This window comes from Stenella coeruleoalba (genome assembly GCF_951394435.1).
Source record: "Stenella coeruleoalba genome assembly, chromosome: 1".
NCBI classification, from domain to species: domain Eukaryota; kingdom Metazoa; phylum Chordata; class Mammalia; order Artiodactyla; family Delphinidae; genus Stenella; species Stenella coeruleoalba.
This window is the reverse complement of record NC_137169.1, coordinates 71,437,366-71,465,120: the sequence shown is the minus strand read 5'-3', so window position 1 is coordinate 71,465,120 and position 27,755 is coordinate 71,437,366. Positions and strand designations below refer to the sequence as shown.

At 36.6% G+C, this 27,755-nt stretch overlaps 1 long non-coding RNA gene across 1 annotated transcript in view; it reads right to left on the bottom strand.

The window, feature by feature from the left end:
* The window catches only part of LOC307191022, a 37,403-nt gene that overhangs the window by 7,005 nt on the left and 2,643 nt on the right, over nt 1–27,755 (bottom strand). Inside the window, exon 2 of the long non-coding RNA XR_013829578.1 lies at nt 16,375–16,443. This is a non-coding gene — a long non-coding RNA (uncharacterized lncRNA). The remainder of the gene's footprint in view (nt 1–16,374; nt 16,444–27,755) is intronic.

Sequence of the window (27,755 nt, the reverse complement as noted above, 5' to 3'; positions counted from 1 at the left end):
AGAATGATGCCGAAACCAAACTTCTGCAACCAGGGAGTAATAGCTCACAGAGCTATCATGCCAAATGACAATTACACTATATTTGCTTATGGTTCTGCCACAATAAGCTTATGCAAGGGGTGGTTAGGGATATTGGTATCTATGCATTTCTATCTAGTAAAAGCATTGGTATCTGAAAACTAAGTCAATGTGTACCACCTTCACTAGTTAAGCAACACTGTTTCAAGTTCTGTTATTTAATAATTAACTTTTATGGAAGCTATAATTTCTGAGCCAAAATCATGGTGCAAAACTGTTACAGATGCAGCTACAGTTGTTTTTCTGTAAATCAATGTTTAGCATGACTTGCTGTTGAAGGGAGAAATGCCTGCAAATTAATAGATTTAGTAAAAGAACTTTTTTTTTTAATCTTTTCACTTCTATCTCAATTAGAAATTAGAGAAAGATGGAGGTGGAAAATAGGAAATATAGGAAGTGGGAAGAGAAATACCAGAGTATTGGTGCCTTCCTTTCCAAATAGCAAAACATGGGCTTATCCTCAGCAATTTACAAATGAATGTAAATAAATAACTATTAATGATGGAGCTACATCACAGATGATGTGGAAATTGTAATTAACATTACTGTCATGTAAGTGAGAGATTATAGAGACCTTTCATCACCTTGGAGATTTATGGAGCAAAACGCCTGTGTATAATTTAGTAAATACGTGGAGTTGTAGAGGAGACCTACCATATGTTAATTAGGAGGTAGTTGCAAGGAGCAAAAAGGAGATTGCAACAGGAGAAAAAAGATATATCCAGAGTAGGCAAACAGAGAAAAAAAAGAAAAGGTCAGGATGGGAATTTGGCTAATTGAAGAAGGAGGCATGTTGGTGGAAGACAAGATGAAGTAGAAAACTATTTTTCACAGAAGATTTTTCACAGAGGATATCCAGGTATGTCATCTGTAAAGCCTGCACCTTTACTAGTAAGCAGGTTAGAATACATAGTCCTCCTCCAGCTTTTGTCCTGGATTCATAACCCTTTGATTTTGATCAAATAATAAATCACTCCATGTGCTAATGAATACTGTACTAGGAATTGAAGACCAATGGTGTCTAGCGAAGCCCTAGATTTCCTAAATAGAGTGCCAGCTAATTAGAAGGCAGTATGCAGAGTTTGGATAATGGTTTTAACACCTTATAGAATCAATGATGTCCCTGGGAATTGAAGCCTGAATCCTAGATGAAAATCTACTCTGGATTCACAGGCTAATGGGTTGACAAAAAAGCAGAGAAACTACATATGAAAATGAGAGTTTGGCTCCTTGACAAAAAAGGAGGGGAGAGAGAAAAAAATCAGTATCAAATCTTCAATCCTGAAACTTAAATTGCTGCTTTGGATCTTTTCTTCTTTTTTGCCTTTCTTCTTCTTTTGATGAAGAGCTGAAAATGTAAAGCACAAAGGTTTCACCAGCCCAGGAAGCAGATTCACGGCCTAAGTAAGTCCCTGAAAAATTTCCAGGTTCCCATTCTTCTTTAACACTAGAAGAGGCCAGACTGGGGGCAGTCATTTCATGAAAGCCTTAGATCTTTGCCACACTACTCACATTGTGTGGGAAAAGAGCCTTGGCCAGATAAAGGATTCTCGTTAATTTATAATGGTGATAATGTTTTTCATTCAGCATGCAAGATGTACACAGATGGGCCTCATGCTTCTTGATTTCCACTCTACAAGACATCGAGTGCAATGCTTTGCACCGGATTCCTGGTGGGAGAGGTAGAAAGGAGATTTTTCATGCTCCTTACAGAAGCTGAAAGATAATAACTCAGGAAGAGTCACTTAACAGAGTTTAGGGGAGCATTGGTGGCTGCTTCATTGTTCTTCTCACAGCAGGCTAGAGGGCAAAAGTTTATCAGAAGAGGAGAAAAAAACCTGAGGGTTAACTGGAACTGAATAGAATTTCAAATATGCTTAAATAAAATTTTCTCTTGGACTTTAATTCTAGTCATTGATTTGAATTCTTCTAAAAAAAATTAAATGATGTCTTAAATATGGCAGTCCTTTTGTATCCTTTTAATCACAAACCTTTGACTTTGGGCATTGTTAATAACATTAAGTATTAGGCTTACATTGTTAGCTTAATAGTAAGTGGAAAGAATGTTTTTGTAATTCTATGATTTTTCTCATTCAAGCCTTTTCTTTTAATAAGTCAGTTGAAAAATTCAAGAGACAGTCTAATATTAGGGTACTTACTAGAGGAACTACTCATCCAAACCAGTGCAAATCATTTAAAATTTAGAAATTAATGAGTTCTACTGAGTTTATCCTTAAAAATTCCTGAAATGCCATTTAAAATGGGTGTTAATTAGGCATACAATATCTTAGGTTTCCTAAATATTGCAAGCCAGTTTTTAAATAACATTTGAAAATAAACCTAACAGAATTGTCACTACCCTTCTATAGAACCTTCAACCCTCTATTAAAAAACCTTTACAGGGGCTTCCCTTCCCTGGTGGCGCAGTGGTTGAGAGTCCGCCTGCCGATGCAGGGCACACGGGTTCGTGCCCCGGTCTGGGAAGATCCCACATGCCACGGAGCGGCTGGGCCCGTGAGCCATGGCCGCTGAACCTGCGCGTCTGGAGCCTGTGCTCCGCAACGGGAGAGGCCACAACAGTGAGAGGCCCGCGTACCAAAAGAGAAAAAAAAAAAAAAAAACCTTTACAGTAGGTTGTTTATAATATAAAATTAACTGTGTTGAATTTTTACATCTAATTTAGCAATATATTGTTAGTAAGCGTTTCTTAATATCTATATTTTTAAAGTTTTGTTTTTGTTTTTTTTTTTTACATTGAGAATTTCTAACTTTTTTTCCCTAAAAAAACTGGAATCTACAGGCTTCCCCTTGCATATCTGTGAAGTCACAGAAGCTGGCCTAAAGTCATGGGTCCTTTGTAGTCTGAGGTCCTCTCTATTCAAATCAGTTTCATAAGAAATGGTTTAAAGTTAAAAAATAGTCACATAATAGCTTATAGAAAGTGTTTAGGTAAATTCAGTGGTTTATGTACAACACTGTAGAAATACTGGTATCAGAAAAACAAGTCAATCTGAGCAAATTTATGTATAAACAGCTTTCATCTTGTAAAAGGAAGAAATTTCTATATTTCTGTCCATTTATATGGATTAATCAATATATATTTTATATATAATTATATTTTGATATATATTATATATATTTATATATATTTTTACATATATAACATTATTAATCCATTTCTATTGATTAATCACTATAAATAGATAAAATGGGTAGCACCATTTCTGTAACAAAGATTATTAGTTATCTATCAATATCCACTCTCACCTTTTTTGATAATAGCACTGGGTTAAGCTTGGCAAACATCCTTTTGGTTACACTCTCTGTATATAGAATAGACATATTTTACAGTTAGTATGTCCATTTGACTAGATTGCCTAGATTCTATGTAATAGGATGAGAGCCTTCTCCCTAAAAAGGACTATGCATGTGCTCCCAGGCCCTTTGGTCTCTCTGGTTGGGAAATTATAACAACTGGAGCAGCCACTGTGGACCCCAAGAAGACAGCTATACATTGAGAGTGGCAGCATCTTACTGTTACAGCAGGCAAGTAGCTAGATATGAGCAGTGAATTGGGGGCAGGGGACAGGTGGCAGGAAATCACACATCTTGTAAACAGCAGGGGTCCATGGGCAAACAAAGAAAAGCAGGGACCTCCAGACTAACAGGAAACCACACATTTTGGGTGATGAGTATCCTGGAGGCAGACAAAGTGGGGAAAGGCAGGAATCTCCTGCATACATACGTAACCTGTTGCTCATTACATTAAAATTAGCCTTGCAGACAAGAAGTACCCATCATGCACCACGCCATGACACTTCTGATCTAAGCACAATAAGGACAAAAATCCCTCCTCCCCTCCTTCCCCAGTGAATATTCTGCCCCTTCATTTGTATGCCCCTCATAACTGGCTTGCCAAAGAAACCCAGGGCAGAGGCTCCTCATCTGTCTGCCCCCTCTCCTTCTGAGGACGTATTCTTGCCTAAATAATCCTCACTTTACTTTCTTAACCTCCCTAGCTCGTCTCCGAATTCTTTCTGCAATGAGGCAAGAACCTTAAATTCACCGGGAACATTACCAGCCTTAAATCACAAAACTCTAGATTGTTCTAAGAGAAATAGACAATTTTATCATTTTAAATCACTATTTTGGATTCTCTTTGTTATAGCATTTTAGTCTGTACCCAATTTAACACAGTTCCTATTAAGGAGAAAAAAAAATGATGGGAGTGGTTATAAAAGATACTCAGCAAGTGAGAAATTACATATGGCTGGATCTACCAAACAACTTTATGACAAATTTAACCATAGCTAATATATGTCTACTTACTCCACACAAAAATGGGAATATGATCATATGTGGTTTGATGAACTCCTCTATAAAAGTTTTTAAAACTCTAATTCCAATTACCTATGTTGTTTTCACCTACCAAAATTAAAGAACAGTGTTTCATCTTCTAATTATCTATTCATGTCAACAGTTCTTGATGTTAGTACAGGAAATAATAGACTAGAGGGGAAAAATGGCAGGGTTAAAATTTTCTTCACCTCTATTATACCTGCCCTAATACCAATTCCAAGAGTGAAAGATACCATGCCTTAACTTATAATATTTTAGACTAAGTTCAGTAGGTTTCCATGATGTATGTGAAAGTTTTTTGAAAAATAAAAAGAATACAATACACTATAAAATATGAAGGGTTATTATTACTATCATTACTATTATCCAGAGTTTTTTTTTTTCCTTTTTTCAAATTGTGGCAGCTACTGACCTAAAGCTTGAGAGCTGTAATAGAGAGGGGAAAAGAGGTACATAAAAAAGAAAGAAAAGAATATTTCTGAAGTTAGTAGAATAATTATATTTCCAAAATGTCTGAATTTAGGATTTAGGTTTTAAATGCTTTACCATCAAAAAAATTCATAGTTACATACATATCTGAGTCATTTTGGATAAATATATGAAAGCAAGTGAAACAGAAAACTCTGAAACAAGAATTATTTAACTTGACATTAAGCAATGTATATATTTTACCAATACTGGTTCATTTTCTAATAGGGGAGTTTGGTTTAAAAAATTATATGGCTTATAACTTTATAATCTTGATTGATATTAAATTATCTAAATATAATTTATAGTTAAATAGAGGACTAAAACATGCATGTGATCATTTAGCTTGATTCTTTCAAAATTAAAAACAAGTTGAACTACATAGAGTCTCTTTTTATGTGTTTTGTTTAGAATAGATGTTGGCAGGGTTTTTTTTGTTTTTTTGTTTTTGTAAAGGGACCAGTAGTCAATATGTTAGGATTTGTGGGCCATATAGTCTTCATTGCAACTATGTAACTCTTCCACTTAGTACAAGATCAGCCATAGATGATATGGAAATGAATGAATATTTCTGTGTTCCAATAAAACTATCTACAGATACTGAAATTTTAATTTCCTACATTTTTCACACATCATGATATACTACTCCTCTTTTGATTTTTTTTCAAACATTTAAAAATATAAAACCAACTTTTAGCTCACAGACCTTACAAAACCGGCAATAGACCAGATTTTGTCTGCAGGCCATGGTTTGTCAACCTCTGATTTAGAATGATCACAAAATCAAATCAATATATACAGATACATTTACCTATACAAGATAAATTTTAAAATTCTACCTTATTTAGGTCAATTAAAAGGGTTACAAGAGGTAATCAAAATTCATTCATTCAACAAATATTAGTGAGATCCTACTGGGTCCCAAGCAGATAATACAAACAGAGAAAGTCTCTGCCTAGTGGAAATTATAGCCCAGTTTGTAAAACAGACATTAATAAGTAACTCATGCAAATAAACTGATAATGCCCATCAACTACAATTTCTAGATTAATTCAAAACTTAAATATAGTTTTATAATAGTTTAATTTAATTTCAATAATCAAAATGTTCTAATAATATGGGGAAGTTGAGTAAATAGAATAATAAAATTTTAGACTAGTAGCTCAAAGATAGAAGCTGAATTTGACTTAGCATATGGAAAAATTGTATACAGTGACTCTGTATTTTAATATTGTGACCTCATTTTAATTGATTAAGTTTCAGAATGGTCTTACATTGCATCCTCTACTCTTCTTTACCACTTCATAATCATCCCATTTTCTCTACTTGAAGTGACCCAATGTAAAAACCTCAATTTATACTATATCCTCTGCTCTGAGAAACCATATATCTCATGACTGAAGAAAAATGAAACTAATATGAACCCAGATTTTTATCAGTTTAATTGAAATATATAAACATATTCTTTAACCACTACTTTTTATTGAACTAAGTTAACCCTTACAATTATGGAAGAAAAAAAAATCACATTATTTTACTGAACATATTTTGCACATGCATTTCCTTTTTTGTAAGTGATTACTTCTTCATAAGGAAAAATAATTGTTAACTTGGAGTGTCCACTGTGAAGAAGATGCTAGATATACATTTAATTTTTCCAGATCAGCTAATTTATACCTCTGGCTTTCAAATACTTTCCAAGTTCAGTAGCATGGGGAAAAATCATGCAGTTATATGACAGCTAACATACACTGTGTTCAAATTAAGTTTAAAATTGTTCGAAAGAATGAAAAAAATATTCATTTAAAAATGAGGTCAGACATCAAAATAATCCATATTGGGGATATGTTAAAATAGTAGAAGCAAGGTGCACATTATATTAAGCTAAACTATGGATAAAAGAGGAAACTGACAGTGTTTTCAAACACTAAAGAGAATTCAGAAATAGAAAATCATGAAGAAAACATGTTTTTGAGTATTTCTCAAAATTGTGTTTTACAGATCACTAATCCCATATAGAGTCCGCAAGGAAAAGATGTAATAGTCAAGTAATTTGGGGAAATACTAATAAAATATTTCCTTCTAAAAGGATCAAAATGTGCATTAGTACATTAATCACACTGAGAAATCCTGCAGTAGGGAAAACATTAAATTTGTTTAACTGTTTCCCTAACTATTTGACCTTTGACTAGTCCCACCCATCAAAATACCCTTTAACAATTGTCATATGGAAATATTTAGAGAAATCTTGCACTAGAGCAAAGGTCAGCAAACTTTTTTGGAAAGGGCCTAATAGGAATTACTTTAAGGCTTTGCAATCCACATAATCTCTGTAGCAACTACTCAACTCTACCTTTGCAGCATGCAAAATAACTATAATTAATGTGAAAATGAAGGGGTGTGGCTATAATCCCAAAAAACTTTATTTACAGAAACACAGCAGACCAGATTTAGTCAATGGGCCATAATTTGCTAACCCTTGAACTATATAGGCATGATCATTCTCAAAAATAGAAGCTGAAAATTCATCATCTTTATCCATTAGGGTTTGTTCTCAAGTGTCCTTTAGGGAGCAATGACTGTGAAGAGTTAGTTTCCTGAAACTTCACTGTGACATAAAAAGACTATGCAGGCAGTGATGGTCTGGTTTTATCAACTGTGCTGAATAAAGGAAAGACACCCCAAGTACTAAGATATCTACTGCCTTCAGCTCAAAACAAGTAGATGCCTACAGTTTAGTAGATGATCTGAGATATCTGTACCCTATTTAAACAGCTATATGCTTCCAAGCAAATGCAAAAAATTAAGCTGGACATATACCTCAAAAACAGAATTAAGGTAAATATACTTATTAAATACACTAGAAAGTTGAAAAGATGCTTCTTATGCACCTAATTTAATATTGGTTAGTAATTATGCAAGTTGCAAAATTATATTTTCATAAAGTGATATATTATTCTAGGCAAGTGACTGAATTTAAAGGGTAAATGGAATTGTCACCTTGCATATACCTAGTGATATCTATCCTACTAAAGTTCCCATCAAAACAATATTATCATCTCATGAAAATAACCTCATGTTACTAAAGCAACAAACAGTGATGCAAAATAGAATATTTTCCTCATTATAGTCCCTTCCTTCCTCTTAATCTGTTGCTTAGAAGCTCATATAATTTATCAAATTAGCAAAACTGTTAGCAAATATTACAGTCCTGGCTCCCAACATCAGTTTTGATCATTTTGCTCATTTTTTCAATTCTCTGGAGATTCAAAAGACCTTTGGCAATTCCATTAAATGATCTGTTATTTTTCTCAGTAAATGTCATTTCCCTAATCTAGTAATTAGTAAAAAAACAAAGACCAGTTTCCTCAGTGAATGTTGCTCGCTTTCCCTTTTTTGTGCTGGATTTCTACCATTTGCCATTTCTCACCAAAAAAAAAAGGAAGAAAGAAAGAGAAAAAAATGAGGTTATTATTATTAATGAGTAACATTTAATTAGGTTGTTTGATCTTTGATTGATACCTACAAAGATCAGCCCAACTGTTTTAATGAATATTGATGTCTTTATGTAATGACAAAGCCCTTTATTCTCTGGCTACTGAATTACTAGGCAGTGATCACAAGAAAACATGTGATACACACTAAACAGAAATCCTTAATTTTCACAGAAATAATTTCTGATGTAGGATATAGGTCAATAGTTTGTATTGTGTGATCATAATTACATCAGGATAGAACTTAATAAACAAAAGATTTTCTAATTATTCAGAATTTAGGCATAAATGTTAATAGCTAAATTCATACAGAATTAAAATCTAATTTCTACAGTATTCAGTTTTTCAATGGACTGTCCATGTCACCAGAATCTTTGACTTGCCCTACAAGGCCTTTCCTTATACGGCTAAAGTGTACCATTCTGTTGCCAAACTCCACCTTTACCACCACTCCCTCTAAGCCATCTTATGCAATGCTACGAACATACCAAGTTACTGACTGCCCCTTAAATACCCCATCCTGGCTAGTGCTCCCGTGAGGTTGCACATGCTTTCCCACTTACCTGAAACAACCTTCTCCACCTCATCTACACAGTTAATGGCTACCCTCAAACACTCTGCCCAAATGCTTTTTCTTCTATTCATTCATTTATTCAGAAGCATATGGACCATGTCCTACGTGCAGGTGCTGTTTAGGAACTGGAGAGACAAATGATGAACAACATGGTCCCTACCCTCAGGGAGCCTACATCTAGGATAAGGAACACAATAAACAAATTCATGAATAAACAAGATACTTATAGATTGTGAAAATGGCTAGGATGGAAGTAAACGGGATGATGTGAGAGAGGATAAAATGTGGGGAAGCATAACTTTAGATAAAAGGTGAGGGAAGGACTGTCCGCAGAAGTGACATTCTAGCTGAGACCTGAAGATGAGAAGGGTCCTGGCCAGCGTGACTGGAGCATAAAACCATGGTGGAAAGAGATGAGGTTTCACTCCCTAACTTCTCGACCCCGTCCTCCTGAAGTCAGTTCATCAGCAACGTTTTTCATAACAGCACACGTCTGATGATATGCTTGTCTGCCTCCAACTCAGTCTTGAGCTCTTTGAGGGCAATTACCATATATTATACATCTTTATATTCCACCACCTCTTGGGCCCAAGTACATGGCATATGTTCAACAAATATTTGTTCACTGTTCATTTCTATGCCTATACTCTTTATCCTAACCACTTCTGATGACTGCAAGGAAATCATTTCATCATTTTCCACATTTATCCACACATTTACCCTATTAACTCCATGCATAAACAACCTCAAATCTTTTTAATTAAAAAATGAATCTCCCTTTAGCCCCACCTCCCCTCTACCCACAGCCTCTCCAATTTACTGTATGAAAATTTATTGAGAGCTATTCAGTCATTGTTTCTACTTCTAATTTCCCCCATTTTCCTCCAGCTTACTGCAATTTTGCTTTAGTGTTTGGGTTTTTAGCTCTTCAGCACTGACAGAGCTGTTTGTTATGTGCCTGAACTTGGGAGTCAAACTGTGCAGATTCAAATATTTGTTTTGTTGTATAATGTGGGGCCGATGACTTAACCTCTCTGTGCCTCAGCAGCCTCATCTGTAACATGGGGATAATAATAGCATCTAACCCATAGGTTTGTTATGAGGATTAAATGACCTATTACATGTGAAGTGTCTGGCAGAGTTAGTGCAATTGTTGTCTTACCCTTTACATTCACAGTAGAATTACTCATCACACTGACTCTTCTGCAGCTTTTCTTGGTCATGAAATTATTTCGTCCCATAGCTTCCCTATCTCCACTGTCTCTTCATTTCCCTTCTCCCTTTCTGGCCATTATTTCTCAATTTCATGAATCCTTTTCCTCCAATCTCTCTTAAATGTCAGTGTCTACCAGGGCTCTCTGCTTTTTTCACTTCATCCCCTTCATTCAAATCCATCTGTTTCAATTACCATCTAAATCTTTACCCCTAAACCGGATCTTTTTTTCTAAGGTTTAGACCTCTAGATACCACTCCTTTTAAATTGTCCCCATCTAGCTTTTCAGCAAGACCCTTAACCTCAACACCACCACCCTTGAAATCAGTTTTGCACCTCCTCTGGGGCTCCCTGCTGCAGGGAATGACAGGGACCCAATTCTAGCTCAGGTACCCAATTCGGAAACATTAAGTGATTCTAAGACTCCAGCGTCCATTTCCACTGCAGCACCTTAGACCAGCTTCCATCATCTCTCATCTACAGAAACCCTCTTAGCTGATCTCCACGACTTCAGGCTCACAAACTACCAATCCAATCGTACACAACAGCCAACGCAAATCTGATCCATGCCATTGCCCTGCTTAGACCCCTGCAATGACTCCCCAAAGCTTTCAGGATGCAGTCCAAACTCCTCAGTTTAGTTCAAGGCTCTCTGCTCTGAGCCAGATCAGTGCCCGTAACAGCTCCCTCCCCACCAATTCAGGAGGCTGCAAGTGCCCTATAAAAATCTGCTGCAGCTACGTTCCGGCTGCTCAGGAAATTCCTCTAAGTTCCACATCACACGCAGATCGCAGCTTTGAGCCTCCGCTCTCATCGTGAGTCCCTGCTTTCCTTCAGTGCCCGCCTTCATCCTGACACTGCCTGGTTGCCTCCTTCAACGTCAGATGTGCTAGCTTTCCATTTCTCATTCTCTCTAAATTATGGTCTCTTTAATTATCCCTTGTGCTCTACTGCACACTGTGGCCCATGGGTAAGCGACATTGTAGCTCTTACTTTTGACCCAGGCTCCCCTGACACCACCCCCCAGCCTCATCCAGCATCCAGTTTCCACCTGCCTGGAAGGGGGCATTGGACTGTCTGAAAAATTCATCCGTCCCTGTGCTCCATCCACATGGAACACTTGAGTTCCCAAACAGTCCATGCGGTTTCACACTTTTGTCCCTTCACACAAGCTGTTTGTTCCCTTTGCCTGGAATATACTTTGGTCTTCTCCCACGACTCACCTATATACCACATTGCCCAACATATGCATCTACTAGCTTACTCAGGCCAGCACTTAAAGATTCAACTCTTAGAAGATTTTGGTGATACCTATCCTGGTCTTAATTAGGAACATTTCTTCTGTCCTCTAAATCCCTCTATACAAATCTATAATAGCATAGTACCTACTGTTAAAAAGTTCTTTTATTTCTTTATTTCCCCTATCAGATGGTCAACCTTTGAGAACAGGAAAATGTAATCAATCTTTGTATCTCAGTACTTAGTATAGTGCTTAATACATCAGTGAGTACCTAATAAACGATTTTTCAATGAATGAATGAATAAATTAATTTCTTAATCCTGGAATAAACTGAATAAATGTCATTTTAAAACATTTGTTGGATATAAGAGAAATTTCATTTCACAATGATTTGTGAACATTTTCAAGTGTGTGTTAATATTAGTATTTTTAAAGTAGGTATTTATATTCCAAAGTATCTCTGAGAATCACATGACACACTTCTACTTTTAACTTAGACTTATAATGCATTGACTCCTTTAAAAATAAAATCAATGCCCCTCAATTTCTTTCTCTAGAAGGCCTGTATGGTGAGGCAGGGTGTCTCAGCAGAGGTTGACCAAATGTAGAGTTATGTAGTGTATTTGATGTGGATGGATTCCCACCAGGGAATAAAATAAGATACCCTCATTCTTTCTCATTGTGCCTTTGCAAGGCCTTTAGGAAAGAACATTTGCACTGCAACTTTCCAAGCAACTTAACTCCCGTAGTGTTTTTAATTGTGCCATTTATACCTGACACTATTATCCCTATGACTAAACGTAAAATTAGTGAACATAGTTATTGGATATATTATTAAAACTGGTAAAGACAAACGTGTGGAATACAGAATGCTGATATTATTTTGCCTGATATAGCACTTCATAGTTGTAAGTCTTACACACACACATACACACACACACACACAACCAAAAAAAACCATCTTTAGGGCTTCCCTGGTGGCGTAGTGGTTGAGAATCTGCCTGCTAATGAAGGGGACACGGGTTCAAGCCCTGGTCTGGGAGGATCCCACAAGCCGCGGAGCAACAAAGCCCTGTGCTACAGCTACTGAGCCTGCGCGTCTGGAGCCTGTGATCCACAACAAGAGAGGCCGCGATAGTGAGAGGCCCACGCACCGCCATGAAGAGTGGCCCCCGCTTGCCACAACTAGAGAAAGCCCACGCACAGAAACGAAGACCCAACACAGCAAAAATAAATTAATTAATTAATAAACTCCTACCCCCAACATCTTTTTTAAAAAAAAAATCATCTTTAACTATTTTTAAATAGTATGTGATGCATAATGTTAATAATTGCGAACTGTTACTGAGTGCCCACAGCAAGCCAGGAACTGCTCTTAGAACTTTATGTACATTTTAACATTTGGGCCTTACAACAATTTTAAGGAACAAGTGATACTATTTTCTCCTTTTTTCAGTTGAAGAAATAGAGACAAAGAAAAATAAATAGCCTGAGGTCATATAGTTAGTGAGTGATAAAGCCAGAACAGAAATCCAGGCAGTCTAATTTCAGAGCTCTGCTTTTAATTTCTTTACCACCTTGTCTTTGTACATATCATAGTGTAAAACAAAGACTTGCATGGCTTTAACAAGAAATGCATTAAAAAAAAACCTGAAAATGCTCTAACTGCTTGCCATAAATGGAACTGTATGCATGCAATGAAATGCTGTATGATTCGCGTATATACATTCAATCATAACTACCAGTCTATCCCTTCTCCTTACCACACCAAACAGAGCTTCACCTAATACCTCTAAGACATTGTAGAGACCTTGGTATATAAAATGCTCTGAAAAAAGATTTAATAAAGACACAAATATACACCAACGAAGATAGAATTTAATCAATAAATTTTAAAACCACAGATTAAGCAGTATGATAAACACTTTGTTTTCACTATACCATTTAATCCTCAATAATTGTATGAGATAGAAAGTATCATATCCATTTTACCGATATTTTCTGTGGTTTACAGAAATTAAGTAACTTGCCCAAGGTCATGTAGCTAGTGAATGGTAAAGCCAGGATTCAAATCCAGGTCTGTGTTACTACAAATCTCAATGTTGTCATGGTTTTAAGCACTTTTAACTGTATGATCTTACCATGGAAACAGACCAAATATTGGCTTAAATTTATCACAGTCCTGCCCAGCTTGAGTATTTTGTGCTTTTATTAGCCCCTAATTTCTAGCTGCATGATTAGAAAACATCAGCACTGACAATTTTACAGGTATTACATATATGAAGCAACAAATTCACATACGGATCATTGTTTTGCTCTGAGTATTTTTTTAACTCCCATTTTATTTCTTTTTCAGTTGCTAATGGATGCATTTACAAAGGACAAGATATTGAATCCTGATGTTATTATGGAAGAAGGAATTAGGGACTAATCAAGCTTCCAGCTGACTCTTATCAGAGCCCTCACATTTCTATTTCCATATAAGCAATGCTGTATATGAAGTCAATGGAACAGGTGAGTCTAACAGAACTCTAGAGAAGTCCAAACAAAACTGATGATCCAATGCACTGTTCAAAATATGAGTTTAAAAAAATGAAAACATGTCTTGAAAAAAATCTCCTAAAGTATTCATCTTGGATGCTAGCATAAAACCAAAAACACATTTAATGGAGAGTAATGAAGTATAAAATACAAGTTTCACACTTACTGAAGGTAAGACTAGAAACAGTAGAAAAATAGTCATCCTCTAACAAAACACCTCAACATAGTAGGCATTCAGTAAATATTTATTGAATAAATGAATGAGGTTTACATTTGCTTCTATAAAATAGGCTACATTCCACTAAAGGTAATTCTTTTGTGAACTATGTTATCAAAATTATTATAAATAACTATAAATAAAATCTAGCTAAAGCCTTAAAATATAAAATAAATTGTTTAAACAAATGAAAATTTTAATGTCTTAAAATAATTTTTGTCCACTTCAATTTATCTCATTAATGTCTCTCTAGCTAGGTGAATAGTAGATTTGAAAATAGTTCTGTTATTTTTTAATAACTCCAGAATTCAAATCATATTGTGCTATTCATTGGTACCAGAGTTCCTACAGAATACCCTAACATGCAAAGGCACTAAAATGAGAGATGCTTTATATTGTTGTTTAGGATCTTGCTTATTAAAGATTTCTATCATTTTCCTAAAAATCAAGAGAAAAATTTTTTTATTAAATCAGATTACATATCAGCTGAGATCTCATTCATGTGTAATATTCTACCCATCTACAATTCTCTACAATTGGTAACAAGTCAGTTCTTTATATCTGTTTACATTACACATAGATTGACCAGACTTTACAAAGTAGAAAACATGTTGTTCTGAACATGAAAAGACTCTAAACAAATCTGACCAGAAACAAGTTATAAAGTCAACCTGAATAATCAGGAACACTTTTCACTGTTAAGAGTAGAGGATGGCTCTTTCAGAACTCTGTCAAGGTATGGCTAATCTCACCAATATATTTTTATTATTGCTGTTGTGCCAGTTAAACATCAGACATCAAGACCCAGTTTAATAACATTGGCCCCATGGATCTTTTTTTTCCTTTTAAATGTTTTGATTGTCTTTGCTACCACTTATATGATATTTTCTAAAATTATATTAAAAAGTAGATTTGGGACTTCCTTGGTGGCGCAGTGGTTGAGAGTCCGCCTGCCGATGCAGGGGACACGGGTTCGTGTCCCGGTCCGGGAAGATCCCACATGCCGCGGAGCGGCTGGGCCCGTGAGCCATGGCCGCTGAGCCTGCGCTTCCGGAGCCTGTGCTCCGCAACGGGAGAGGCCACAACAGTGAGAGGCCTGCGTACCGCAAAAAAAAAAAAAAAAAAAAAAAGTAGATTTGTTTCTACTGCACTTATTCTCAGGAACAATACCAAAACAACTATAATCTTTTAAAATACAAACTTTATTTTACTATATTAACAATTATATGGAGTTAATTTGATTTTTATTTTCACTTAATTGACCGTAAGTATTGATACTGTAGGGGAAAAAATGTGTCATTAGTCAAATGCCCTTTCCCTGTATACTTAGTAGTCTATCATACACATTAATATTGATAACAAATTAACTTCCTAATTCTAAAAATTTTAATTAAAACAATTTGGCCTGGTCCCAGATCGAAATGTATCTCCCTGAACCTTTTTTGGATCCCTTTACAATATCCGTCCTAAACAGAAAACTTAGTTTATTCTGGCTCTGATTCAATCTTCCAAAATTTCCTCTCTGTTTACTTGGGGGTTTTGGAAGCACTCCAAGTTTGTCTCTAGTCACTGAAAGGAGATGAATGAAATTGAAATTGCATTTACTATTCTTTTGACTTTTATATTTGTGCTCAAAGACAGATCTAATTTTGCTGACACTTTTCACAGAGAAAAATTACCAAATTAATTTATTTTAGCACTCACTAAAACAGGGTTTATTCACAGCTAATATAGCATTATTCCCATTCTTTTATTAAACAATAAAATCTATATTAAAGAATAAATTACTATTTTCCCAGGCACAGCTATAAAAAGCTTTAGACAATCCCAAGCATTTTTGAGTAACCTAGAAGTTAAACTCCTTTCAGAATTGAAGAAATTGAAGCCTGGAACAGGGAGAGATCCATCCAAGTTCCCATGGCTAATTAGTGGTCAACTTGGATTGGAAACCCAGTCTAGCACCACTTCCGGTCTCTTCTCACTCCTGTGATTGCCTGTAGGACTTCTCAGATAATTCAACTGCTGATTTGATCTTCAAAGTTTTTATGGAATGTTGAAAAGTCAACTATTCATTCCTTCCATTACTGTACACTGATGTTATCACGATCTTTCTCAAAAGAGAAACAGGAACAAATAAACATCAAAAGCCATTATGTGCCATAAATATGGAGAAAAGTACAAACCATATACCTTGAGAAATGTGTAGTGACTAGATGATAGGGTGATAAGCACTGTAGAAGTAGATGACAGATCCAGAGACTGAAAGATAAAATTCGCCCACTATTACATTTTCAATACATAATACTTAACTCCTCAAAGGTTTCTGTGCACATAAGCAAAAGAACCATCAGCTTAAGGGCATCTATGAATTTTTAGTAGTCTAGGCAAATATTTCAGTTCAAAAATACACGTCAAGTACTGTCCTACAAAGATGTAAAATATTTTAAATTGCTTGAGAGAAGATGTTTCACACAAGACAACATAACGTTATTATAATCATTTGCTTATGTGCCATATTCTTTTGATTATTAGTGTATAAAAGCACACAATCATCTGCAAAAGACAGAAATAATATGGACCTGGTCTAATGCAATAGCTGTCTTTCAGAAAATTCATGAATGAATCCATTTTTTTTGTAAATCATAATCTTATTTTGAAATGCATTGCAAGCTTTCTATTTAAGGGAACTCTGCAGTAACTCTTACAAAGAATAATTCAAAATAATCACTCTATGTTACCTAGGGAACAGCCAAAGAGAGAAGCTGACTAGGTATCTGAGGCAGGCCCACTCAAGAGCCAGCACTATGATGCAGTAAGCATGCTAAGGCTTTCATCCTTATTTGGAAAGTCTGGGCCAGTTCTCCATCCTGGCGACACTTCATAATCATTTGGACAGCTTGTAAAAAACAAAACAAACAAAAAACAAACAAAGAGCCGAAAAGAAACACAGGTCCCAGCTCTCATCCCAGAAATTAAATCAAAACATCTGGGCATCATTATTGATAATACTAAAAAGAGCAGTTCCACTGGAGGCGGCTACCAAAACCTGAAAACAGTGGGTTCAAGAGAAAACTTGAAGAAGAGAATTAGAGATAAAATACATACAAGCAACTCTTTCAAGGAGTTTTGGTCTACAGGGAATAAATGAAGTAATCATTAGAAGTAGATTCACAGACAAGAAAAGTTTTTATTTGGTTGATTTCTGCTTTCATTTGTTTTCCAAGGTGAGAAATACTGTAACACATTTGTGCGTTGACAGGTATGATCCCACAGAAGTTTATATCATCAGAGAAAGAAAGGACAAGTGCTGGCCTTGACTAAGCAAGAGGAAATGGGATGCAGTGCACGAGGGAAGGAGCTGGACTTACAGTAGAGCAGGACTGTTCATCCCTAGGAGAGGAGGAAAGGCAGATTGTGTGGACACAGATACAGGGAGAGGGGGAGCTCTGGTGGAGGAAGCACACGGAAGTTCCCTCTAACAGCTTCTATTTTCCCAGTGAAAAAAGAAATAAGTCATCAAGTGAGAGTGAGAAATGGGGCTAAGATATTGCTGATCTGGAGACAGGGCAGATGTAAAATAATCGCACAATTAGATGGGTATAATGCCTAGAGAAATGTCACCACACTGGTCTGTTGTACCAGAAAATCAATGCCATTCAAAAATAAAATGCATTAATCTCACATGCTTTGATCTTAGTGAGTCCATGTTGGGCCCTATTGACCATCACTTCCTCTTATAGAAGTGTAAAACCACCCTTCTTTAGTTCATTCCAGTCTTCCCAGAGATTAATAAAGCTTGCCACTTTCTAGTTTGCAAAATATTTCTTCCCTGTTTCGAAACTTAAAAAGGTATTTGCTTATCTCCAGTTTGCCAATTCTTAGTCTCCAGAATTCCTTAACAATAAAATCACTGAAAATTGCTCAGGAATCTCATTTTTGAGCAGTCTCAAGACCCCTCAGTATAATTCCACTGAATCAATACATGTCAACTCATTTAAAAGTACCAGGAGCTCCATCTCTCCACCCAGAACATAATTCAGCATGGTGAGAAATCCCTAACCTAATTGCACTGACTTCTATTCTATTCTCTCAGCTTGGCCCATTTCACATCCAGTAAGTTCTGTATACGCATTCTGTATATTTCTAAACTCTTAAATTATCTGACAGTCTACAAGCACTTTAAGTACTTTCAAAGATTAATTTAGATGAATGTACTCTTATCAAATGAGTGAAAGACTGGAGATGACATTTGAACTTCTGGAAAACTATAAGGATTTTAGAGACTTGGGAACCACTTATGCTCAGCAGAAAAAAGAAAATCATGTTATTGTTTTTCTCTAATCATAATGTCTCATCCTTAGTTCAGGCTTCTTTTTTTCAGCTCTGGATTTACTTTATTAAACTCCCCAAAATTCCCCTCAGTCCCAGTCTCTTTCATCCTCCAATTTATCTGAATATTACTTCCGAAGATCAACTTTCACACAGTATTGTTCTGTCGATCTCATGGTGATGTGGTAAGCACAGAGCATTTGATTCCCCACAGTGAAAGTACTGCTCTGGGTTATGGGTTAGTTAATTCTGCTCTTTAGAGTATAATTGTCCTTATCTATAATGTAAGGATAATAAGAGAATTACATGCAGTAATAAAAATAGCTGCCTGGCTTCCCTGGTGGCGCAGTGGTTGAGAGTCCGCCTGCCGATGCAGGGGACACGGGTTCGTGCCCCGGTCCGGGAGGATCCCACATGCTGCGGAACGGCTGGGCCCGTGAGCCATGGTCGCTGAGCCTGCACGTCCGGAGCCTGTGCTCCGCAATGGGAGAGGCCACAACAGTGAGAGGCCCTCGTACCGCAAAAAAAAATAAAAATAAAAATAGCTGCCTTTCCCAATGCTTAGAACGTAGTAAGTGCTCAATAAATACATGTTCTGCTCCTTTCTTTCTCTCTCCTTTTCTCAGATGGCCCCACTTTTCCAATAAGACTAAGGCCAAAGTAAAAAAAAAAAAAAAAGACTAAGTCCGAAGTAACATTTTTTTCTGGTAAAGGCAGACAATGATCTCTATCATTTTCCTTCTTGACTACTTCTCAAATTCTACTCAGTTCAGAGTGTACTTTACTTGTTCATATCATACACTAACTTTTTAAGTTATTTTATATGTTAAAATATCATTAATTCCCAGATAAAGAGACAGAGATAGGTAAAAAAAAAAAAAAAAAAAAAAAGATACAAAGAGACAAATTGATAGAGATAGGTCTAGGTATGTTTATGTTCAGATAAAGATATGGATTTGGTTTTTATATATGTACGATTTTTTTAAATAACCAATTTATTTATATACACAATTTTACATATATACAATTTTATCTTAGGTATAGCAGCTCAGTATAGAGGTAAGGAAGCAGTCTGTTAAGCCAGACAGGTAAACCCTCAAGCCCTCATTCAGGAGCTGACTCAACATATAGTTGTAAAAATGTAGCTTAAATTCTCTAAGCTTCCCTTCTCTTTTCCTGTGAAATAACTTCTTCACTGCAGAGTTGTTATATTCAAGAAGGACAATATTGGTAAAATCCTGGCACATAGTAGGGTCCCATTGAGTTACTGTTATTTTTGTTATTATTATTTTCAGAAGTCTTACTTTTTCTGCTGTGCCATGCATTTTTAATAGCAACAATAAATAAATGCCTGCCGAGTTGGATTTTGTTATGATTCGATCTTGTTAATAGCAATGAGTAAATTCGCAGGGTTGATGTTTTGAAATTTTAAAAGATGCCATCTTTTGACTGAATCTTATAACATCCGCGGTAAGGCTGCAAAAAAGATTTTCCAATGGATAAGATTTTTTTGACTTGCACGTCAAATGAATTAGATATGTGAGATTATATTGCTGAAGCAGTCCATTTGTAAGCACATGTGGAGTTTTTCGCTGTGGTGACCCAACATATAAGTTGGTAATAAAGGTAGGGGTACATCTACAAATCAAGTCTAGCTTCTGGTACACAGTTCTTCATTTTATATTTTCTCTTCTCTCTCTCCTCCTCCTCTCTCCCCATATATATCTCTATTAAATATATATATTTTACTATTGCTCTTTGGATAATCAAACTTACCTTGAAAGATTTTACTATTGACTTCTCTATATTTTCTCCATTTTTCTAAATGCCTGGTAGAACAGAGTCTAATGAAAATTGAGCAATTTCTTGTCATTATATCTTCTATTTTCCTTTTCATCAATAATACTTTTGGTAAAACAAACAAGTAATAAGAATATATCTATCTAGTTCATGTCACTGAAGCTGACTATGAAGGAATTTCCAGGCCAGAAAAACAAAACACATATTATTGGCTTGACAGAGAGACTAGAAAAATCAAAAGCTGCACTAGATCTAGAAGAATTATCTCCAAATTGATTCCTGAAAGTAAATCAATTTCCTAGCCTTTTTCCATGTTGGCAAGTTAATGGAAAGAAATAGGCTTATTTATTTATTTGAGTGATATTCAACCTAATAACATTTCAGTGAGTGAATAAAGAAAACTAAACAAAAAAATCCAGTGTGATTTAAAGGAAGTAGTTAAATTTTTGAAAAGGTGTTTTTTTTCCCTCTTCAGGAGAATGCTTATATTCTCAATATTGATTAAGGATTGTTTTCACATGTACCTCATTTGATTTCTATTTCATAATATTTTGGATCGATAAATATATTTCACCTGGAATTGTAGGAACTGGGGGTGCACAGCTGTCACTTTTTTAATTTAAATATTTGAGCTTTTCTTTAATTCACCTAAAAAAGCAACTTCATGCAATGCAAAAAAAATCCGGACTTTGTATAATGTATATAATCCAGAATGCACAATCTTTAGCTCTCTGACCCTGGGAAAGATATTTGACATCCATAAATCTTAATTTTCACATGAATAAAATGGGAATAATAATAATACCCACCTTGCTGATTATTGTAAGATTTAAAATATATGAATTTCATGAAAAACCCCTGATAAACATTCTTGTAAGAATGGACTGGTACTTCCCTGGTCGTCCAGTGGTTAAGAATCCGTCTTGCAATGCAGGGGACGCCAGTTCAATCGCTGGTCAGGGAACTAAGATCCCACATGCCGCGGGGCAACTAAGCCTGCGCGCCGACTAAGCCCGTGCGCCACAACTAGAGAGACCATGTGCGGCAACTACAGAGCCCACACGCTCTGGAGCCCGCACGCTACAACTAGAGAGAAGCCCGTGCACCGCAACAATAACCCTGCGCACCGCAACGAAAGATCTTGCGTGCTGCAACTACGACCTGACGCAGCCAAAAGATAAATAAAATAAAATTAAAAAAAAAGAACAGACCATGAGTGTAGCTCTTAAACTCCCCAGTATAGTGCACATTACTTGTTTTTCTTTGTGTGTGTGTGCATGAGTATTTTCAAAACATATATTTCTAAAAGTTTTTGAAAGTTTTTAATACTTTCCCAATAAGAGCTATGAAAAAGGGACTCATAAATAGGTTTGCCTTTGAATAAAAAGTTACCATTTTTCTGAGCCATGAAAATTCTGATGAAGCACTGACATATATAGGAAGAAATAGCAACTCTAAAAATAATGATAATGACAAACATGGGTTTGCTATGTCCAAGTGCTTCATATGTATTATACCGTAAATTCTAGACGCCTATCAGGGGATTGCTGTTTAAAAAAAAAGAAAAAGAAAAACAGTTCTTAAAAATCTGAAGCTAGGGGGCTTCCCTGGTGGCGCAATGGTTGAGAGTCCGCCTGCCGATGCAGGGGACACGGGTTCGTGCCCCGGTCCGGGAAGATACCACATGCCGCGGAGCGGCTGGGCCCATGGGCCATGGCCGCTGAGCCTGCGCGTCCGGAGCCTGTGCTCCGCAACGGGAGAGGCCACAACAGTGAGAGGCCCCCGTACCGCAAAAAAAAGGAAAAAAAAAAAAATCTGAAGCTAACATGGATTATAAAATGTGCTCAATGCCCTCTAGCTATAGATTAGCATATCTGGTACTTAAACTCAAACTCCAAAATCCAGGACTGGCTCTTGACCACCATGCTGCCAGTATCTACTTGGGGTAGGTATAAATAACTCCAAAGAAATACTTCAGGTCGGCACAGCAAAAAGAAAAAAGAGGAGAGCTCTTCTTATATAAACCTCTACAGAAAACACTATAATTTACACCTATTTCCAGATTTTTTTCTATTTATCATACAATTAATTATAAGTCCATTCCAGCACATACCTCTTCAACCAAAGTTTTCTGCCATGAATGCCCTGTGTGACCTCAGAACCAAAGAAGATATCAGACACCAATAAATATTTGATGAGGAAAATTGGGGAAGGGGTATAAATTTTCAAATCCAATCTTTAACATGAAACTATTCCTTAAAGTTTTAAATTGCCCGCTACAGAGAGATGGAGTTCTATAAATTAAAATATCAAAAAGTAAAATATATTCTTAAAGTATGGTTGAGTTCAAAGGCTGCTTCAAACTCAATAGCCTGGGAAACAAATATAGATATGCTGATTTAATATGAATCAGCACACCCATTATCAGCAAAACAAAATAAAATACATTTTATTTTTAGTAGATAAAAAAATTAACAAATTTTTCTTTATAGAATTAAAGGCAGAAGAAGCTTGAAAAGAAATAAGCTGTGGGCACTTTGTTGCAGGGTAAAGTGGTATGCCTGCTAGGGAAGTGAACCTTTTTATTTTGAACACCTCTAAACTCACAAATCATGGATATTTAAGTGACATCCAGATAATATTTGAGCCTGTCTAGTTGAGCGTGCCAATCAGTAAATTGTGTATGTAGTGGACAATTAGGTGAGCATAATTGGAGTCTGTGCTTGCAATCTAGATTTACATCTTAATCATCGTGTACATCATTGAGAATGGTTTACACACACATATAAATTGTAAAGGTTTCATGTATTTTTACACTTACAGGGTCTATTTCTGGCACAGATAAATAATCCCCTTGTATATTTTTCCTTTGAAGTTAATCTTATTTTCTGTACTATTATATATGTCATACAAAACACTTAGGCTGTTGGACTATGCATTTATTGTTTGTCCATTTCTTTGGTTATATCTATATGCCCTGCATCAAATCTGGGAGCACTGCAGAGTGAAGAAGGAGATACATTTTCTGCCTTTTGAACATGCTGTCTGGCTTTTCTAATAGTATCTTATACATTTCAAACATCTAGAACAAAAATTTTAAATTTAAAGAGAAATGGGGTAAAGAATAATATGATATATACTTTCATACTTTAACTCTCACTTCAACACAGTTCATCCTTCAATTCACACTTTGTATATCCATTTCCATTTGGGAGGTGGCCCATAGGGATCATTCAACATCAGGCTTACAGAAGAGGAAACTGAGGTTCCATAAGGCTATGTGTTTTTCAAAAGCCACTGCATTCCCACAGATTATGTGCTCTGTTTATACATAAGAAAGACCAGACGTATCAAGGATTTCAACTCAGCCCTTCACAAGCTTCAGCCTGACTTCCTCTTCTCTCGGCTGAACATTTCTATTTGGATTCCTCTTTCTTCCTATACCCATTCCCCTTTCTGACTTCTCCGTGCCATTCCTGAGTCAGGCACTCAGAAATGACTCTTCCCTTTGACATATTCATCTGATCATCAACAAGTCCTTTCCATTAATTCTTCATTTCATTTTTCCCTCTTTTTGCATCATCGCTTTCCATCCATCATATCTGGCCCTTTGAACATCACATCAGATTTACTGCAAAAGTAACCCATTAGTCTTGTCGCCTCAAGTCCCCACTTCTGATATCCACCACACACCGTACCATATGATTCATTGAAAACTCTACCTTTATTACATACTTGCATCTGTTCATTGCTTAATATATAAAAACAAAACCATAACAAATGATAGCATCGCGGTCTAATATGGTACCAGGTGCTGTGCTAAGTGTGTTACATTAATTACCTCATATGAGCTTTACAGTAATCAGATGGGGATGTATTCTGGTTAATTCCGTTTTATAGATGGAGACATTAAAGTTTTGAGACACTCATTAATTTGCCTATGGTCACATCATTAGTGGATCAAGTACTGACACACAAGAAATGTAATTCTAGAGCTCAAACTATTAACTGCTACAATAAACATATGCAGGGATGTTTCCTGTGAACCTCAAGTGACAGAAGAGAAAGCGATTTGGAAGTGACAGGGTAAGAGGTGGGGACAGCATGAAAAGGCATCTTTAACCCTCCAGAATTTATATTTCCAAGAGAAGTAACTCAGAGAATCATGAGTTGCTTTCTTTAAATATTTTCTGTCTTTTGCTTTTGTATTTCTTTTTATTTAAATAGTCAATGGCTCCTAATATCTGGAATAGTGGAAGCAGGGTAATGGGTTTCCAAAGGAACAGCAGTTTGGCTTGTGAAAAATTTAAAGAAATGTTGTAACTAATAAATGGAACCATCACAGCACAAAAGAAAAACATGCCAGTTTGGGGGCTTCCCTGGTGGAGCAGTGGTTGAGGGTCCGCCTGCCGATGCAGGGGACGCGGGTTCGTGCCCCGGTCCGGGAGGATCCCACATGCTGTGGAGCGGCTGGGCCCGTGAGCCGTGGCCCCTGAGCCTGCACGTCCGGAGCCTGAGCTCTGCAACGGGAGAGGCCACAACAGTGAGAGGCCCGCGTACCGCCAAAAAAAAAAAAAAAACAACAACAAAATAAACATACCAGTTTGTTTTCTCTTCTGCAAAGAGACATTCAAATAGAATGAAACAGACGTTCAATGGCTTTCCTTCTTGAATTTTTTTGGTACACTACATGGGGAGATCAGTCAAGGAAGGGTCATAATTACTTTTAATTATGGGCAGAAGAATAGATGTAAAAATTGCATTTCGAAATTCTATTTGGAGCTGTAATTTGTGTCAAAGCCAAATCCCATCACACAGACTGAAAGACTTCGGGTACTCCAAAGGAAAAGTAAAAAGAGTACGTAGGAATGTTTTAGTTTTATGTTATATGTATTTGAAACCAGTCAAGAAATCTGAACCCTTTTCGTGTGGAATGAGACGAGACGTCGGAATTCTGAAAACATCCCTCTACCCTCTCCACGGCTCATTCATCAAGACACTGGGAGGCTTGGTGATTAATGCTGGAGTCCTGAAGCTCCCCTTGTTAGACTTCCTTGACCGTAAGCATCAGAAATCCATGCTGGTTAACTTCGAAAGAGAATTTATTAGAGCAATCTTGGGAAGTTCAAAATGGCAAAGAGGGCTCGAGCCAGCCTTCGAGTCAGCTCAGCATCGGGTCAGCAACCAGCCAGCTTTGGGCACTGAGGCTGCAGGACCACCTTGACCTTCACTTCAGGACACTGCATAGGAGCATGTGAACTCTGACTATCTTTTACATTCTTGTAACATTTGGCTCTAGATTTACAGCTCTCCCTCTGCTCCCCCCAAAAAGATGATAGGTTTGGTCTGGGAAAATGCCCACCATTTGGCTAGAAAAATGCAGTGACCCTTATTCACAGCCCCAGCAGGACTGCAGACTGGAGAGAGGTCATTCTTCAGAAAGAAATCAGGGCACTATTTGGAAAGGGGAATGGTTGGTGGGCAGCAAAAAAACAAAAGGTGAGCTAATATAACAGAAATTGTTACAGAATTGCAAGCTTGTTCTTTTTGTAAACAAGAATTTAAGATTTTTTTCTCTGGAAAAGAGAGAACCGTGGTACCTATTCATTATGGTTTTTCAAGTATTCATAGAATTATTAAGAGGCTGAACAGTTGTTCACCATACTTGAATAGGAGTTGAACAGAGTTCAGCTAAATGAGCCCTGGTTCAGTTCAAGCTAAAATGTAACTAAGATTAGTTGCTCATCAGGAAAACTTCCAGTGTGATAAAGGGGATAAAACAATAGTGAGTGAGCTTAACCTTTTACCCACTGCATTTTTTTTTTTAATAAACAGAATCCAAGATCTTAAAGGTACATTGGAGATTATCTAAGACAAACTCTTCATGTCACAGGTTAGGAAACTGTGATCCAGAGAATTAAGTGACTTACCCAAGGTCACACAGCTGTTCAATATCAAAACCAAATCTGCTACCTAGCTTTTCTAATTCATAGTAATATCCACTGATCTCCACTCTTTTCTTGGACCACATGTGTCCTGGTTAATTTAGACACTTACTAATTAAAAATAATTTATTGTATTTATGTTTGATTTCATTATCTACAATCTTAGGATTGGGGATAACTTTATTTCCCCAACATGTAATTTTTAAACTTCAGTATTTCATCAAATCAAGCTGCCATTAATTGTAAGATGTACCACTAGGAAACCAAGCAAAATGCTGGCAATTCCACTGGGACACAATGCTTTCTTACTATTTCGGATTTTTATTTTATACTTAAAATAGTATAAAATATAATTAAATTGTATATCTAAAATAGCTCTTTTAGGTTCATTTACACATGGATTTCTTTATCATGCATTATTCTTGTTCATATGGTATAAGGAAAATATAAGCAAAATATACTTTAATAGTAGCTTAAAAACTTTTGCACATGTAGAATCCAACTCTCCTGAACCACATTTCCTCTCAGAGTCACAGATACCATGTTATACAATATCAACCTCTATGCCATTAAGAGCATTGGTGATGCAGCATTTCTTCAAATTGTCCCCAACCTTTTCTTTCAAGCTGCTGACACCCACTCTGCACTCATACTTCTTTCTTAAATAGTCCTTACAGTTTTTGACTGAAACGTCAAGAGGTTGTCATTGTCCAGCTGTGCCACTGAGAATAACAATTAAGCTCACACATGCACACACATTGACACCTTCCTTACAACTGCTACCTGGCCAACAGCAATCGTAAAACTCCATTGAGTATAACACACATCCTAATTCCAGCTATGTTAAAATGTGAAAAAAGATGTGCACTCGGGGCTTCCCTGGTGGCACGGTGGTTGAGAGTCTGCCTGCTAATGCAGGGGACACGGGTTCGAGCCCTGGTCTGGGAGGATCCCACATGCCGCGAAGCAACTAGGCCCGTGAGCCACACCTGCTGAGCCTGCGCGTCTGGAGTCTGTGCTCCGCAACAAGAGAGGCCGCGACAGTGAGAGGCCCGCGCACCGCCATGAAGAGTGGCCCCCGCTTGCCACAACTAGAGAAAGCCCTCGCACAGAAACGAAGACCGAACACAGCAAAAATTAATTAATTAATTAATAAAAACTCCTTACCCCAACATTAAAAAAAAAAAAGTAGAAAAGATGTGCACTCGAACCAAGTAAATGTAGTAATTTAGTAATTTTTTTCTGTATTTTAGCCCTTAAAATGAATATGAAGAAATAGCTTTCATTTCACTATAAAATTTGCTAAGCCTTCATATGCAACTACTTATCAGCAAACGATGTATTATTATGCAAGTAGAGGAAGCTTTCTCTGGTTATTTCTAACTGACATTTATGGGGACAGTGGACAGGTATCTGTACTATTCTTATTCCCCAGGCTGTGCCACAGGAGATGATGTTACACCTACACCAGCCTCCATTTAATTCGATCAAAAAGTT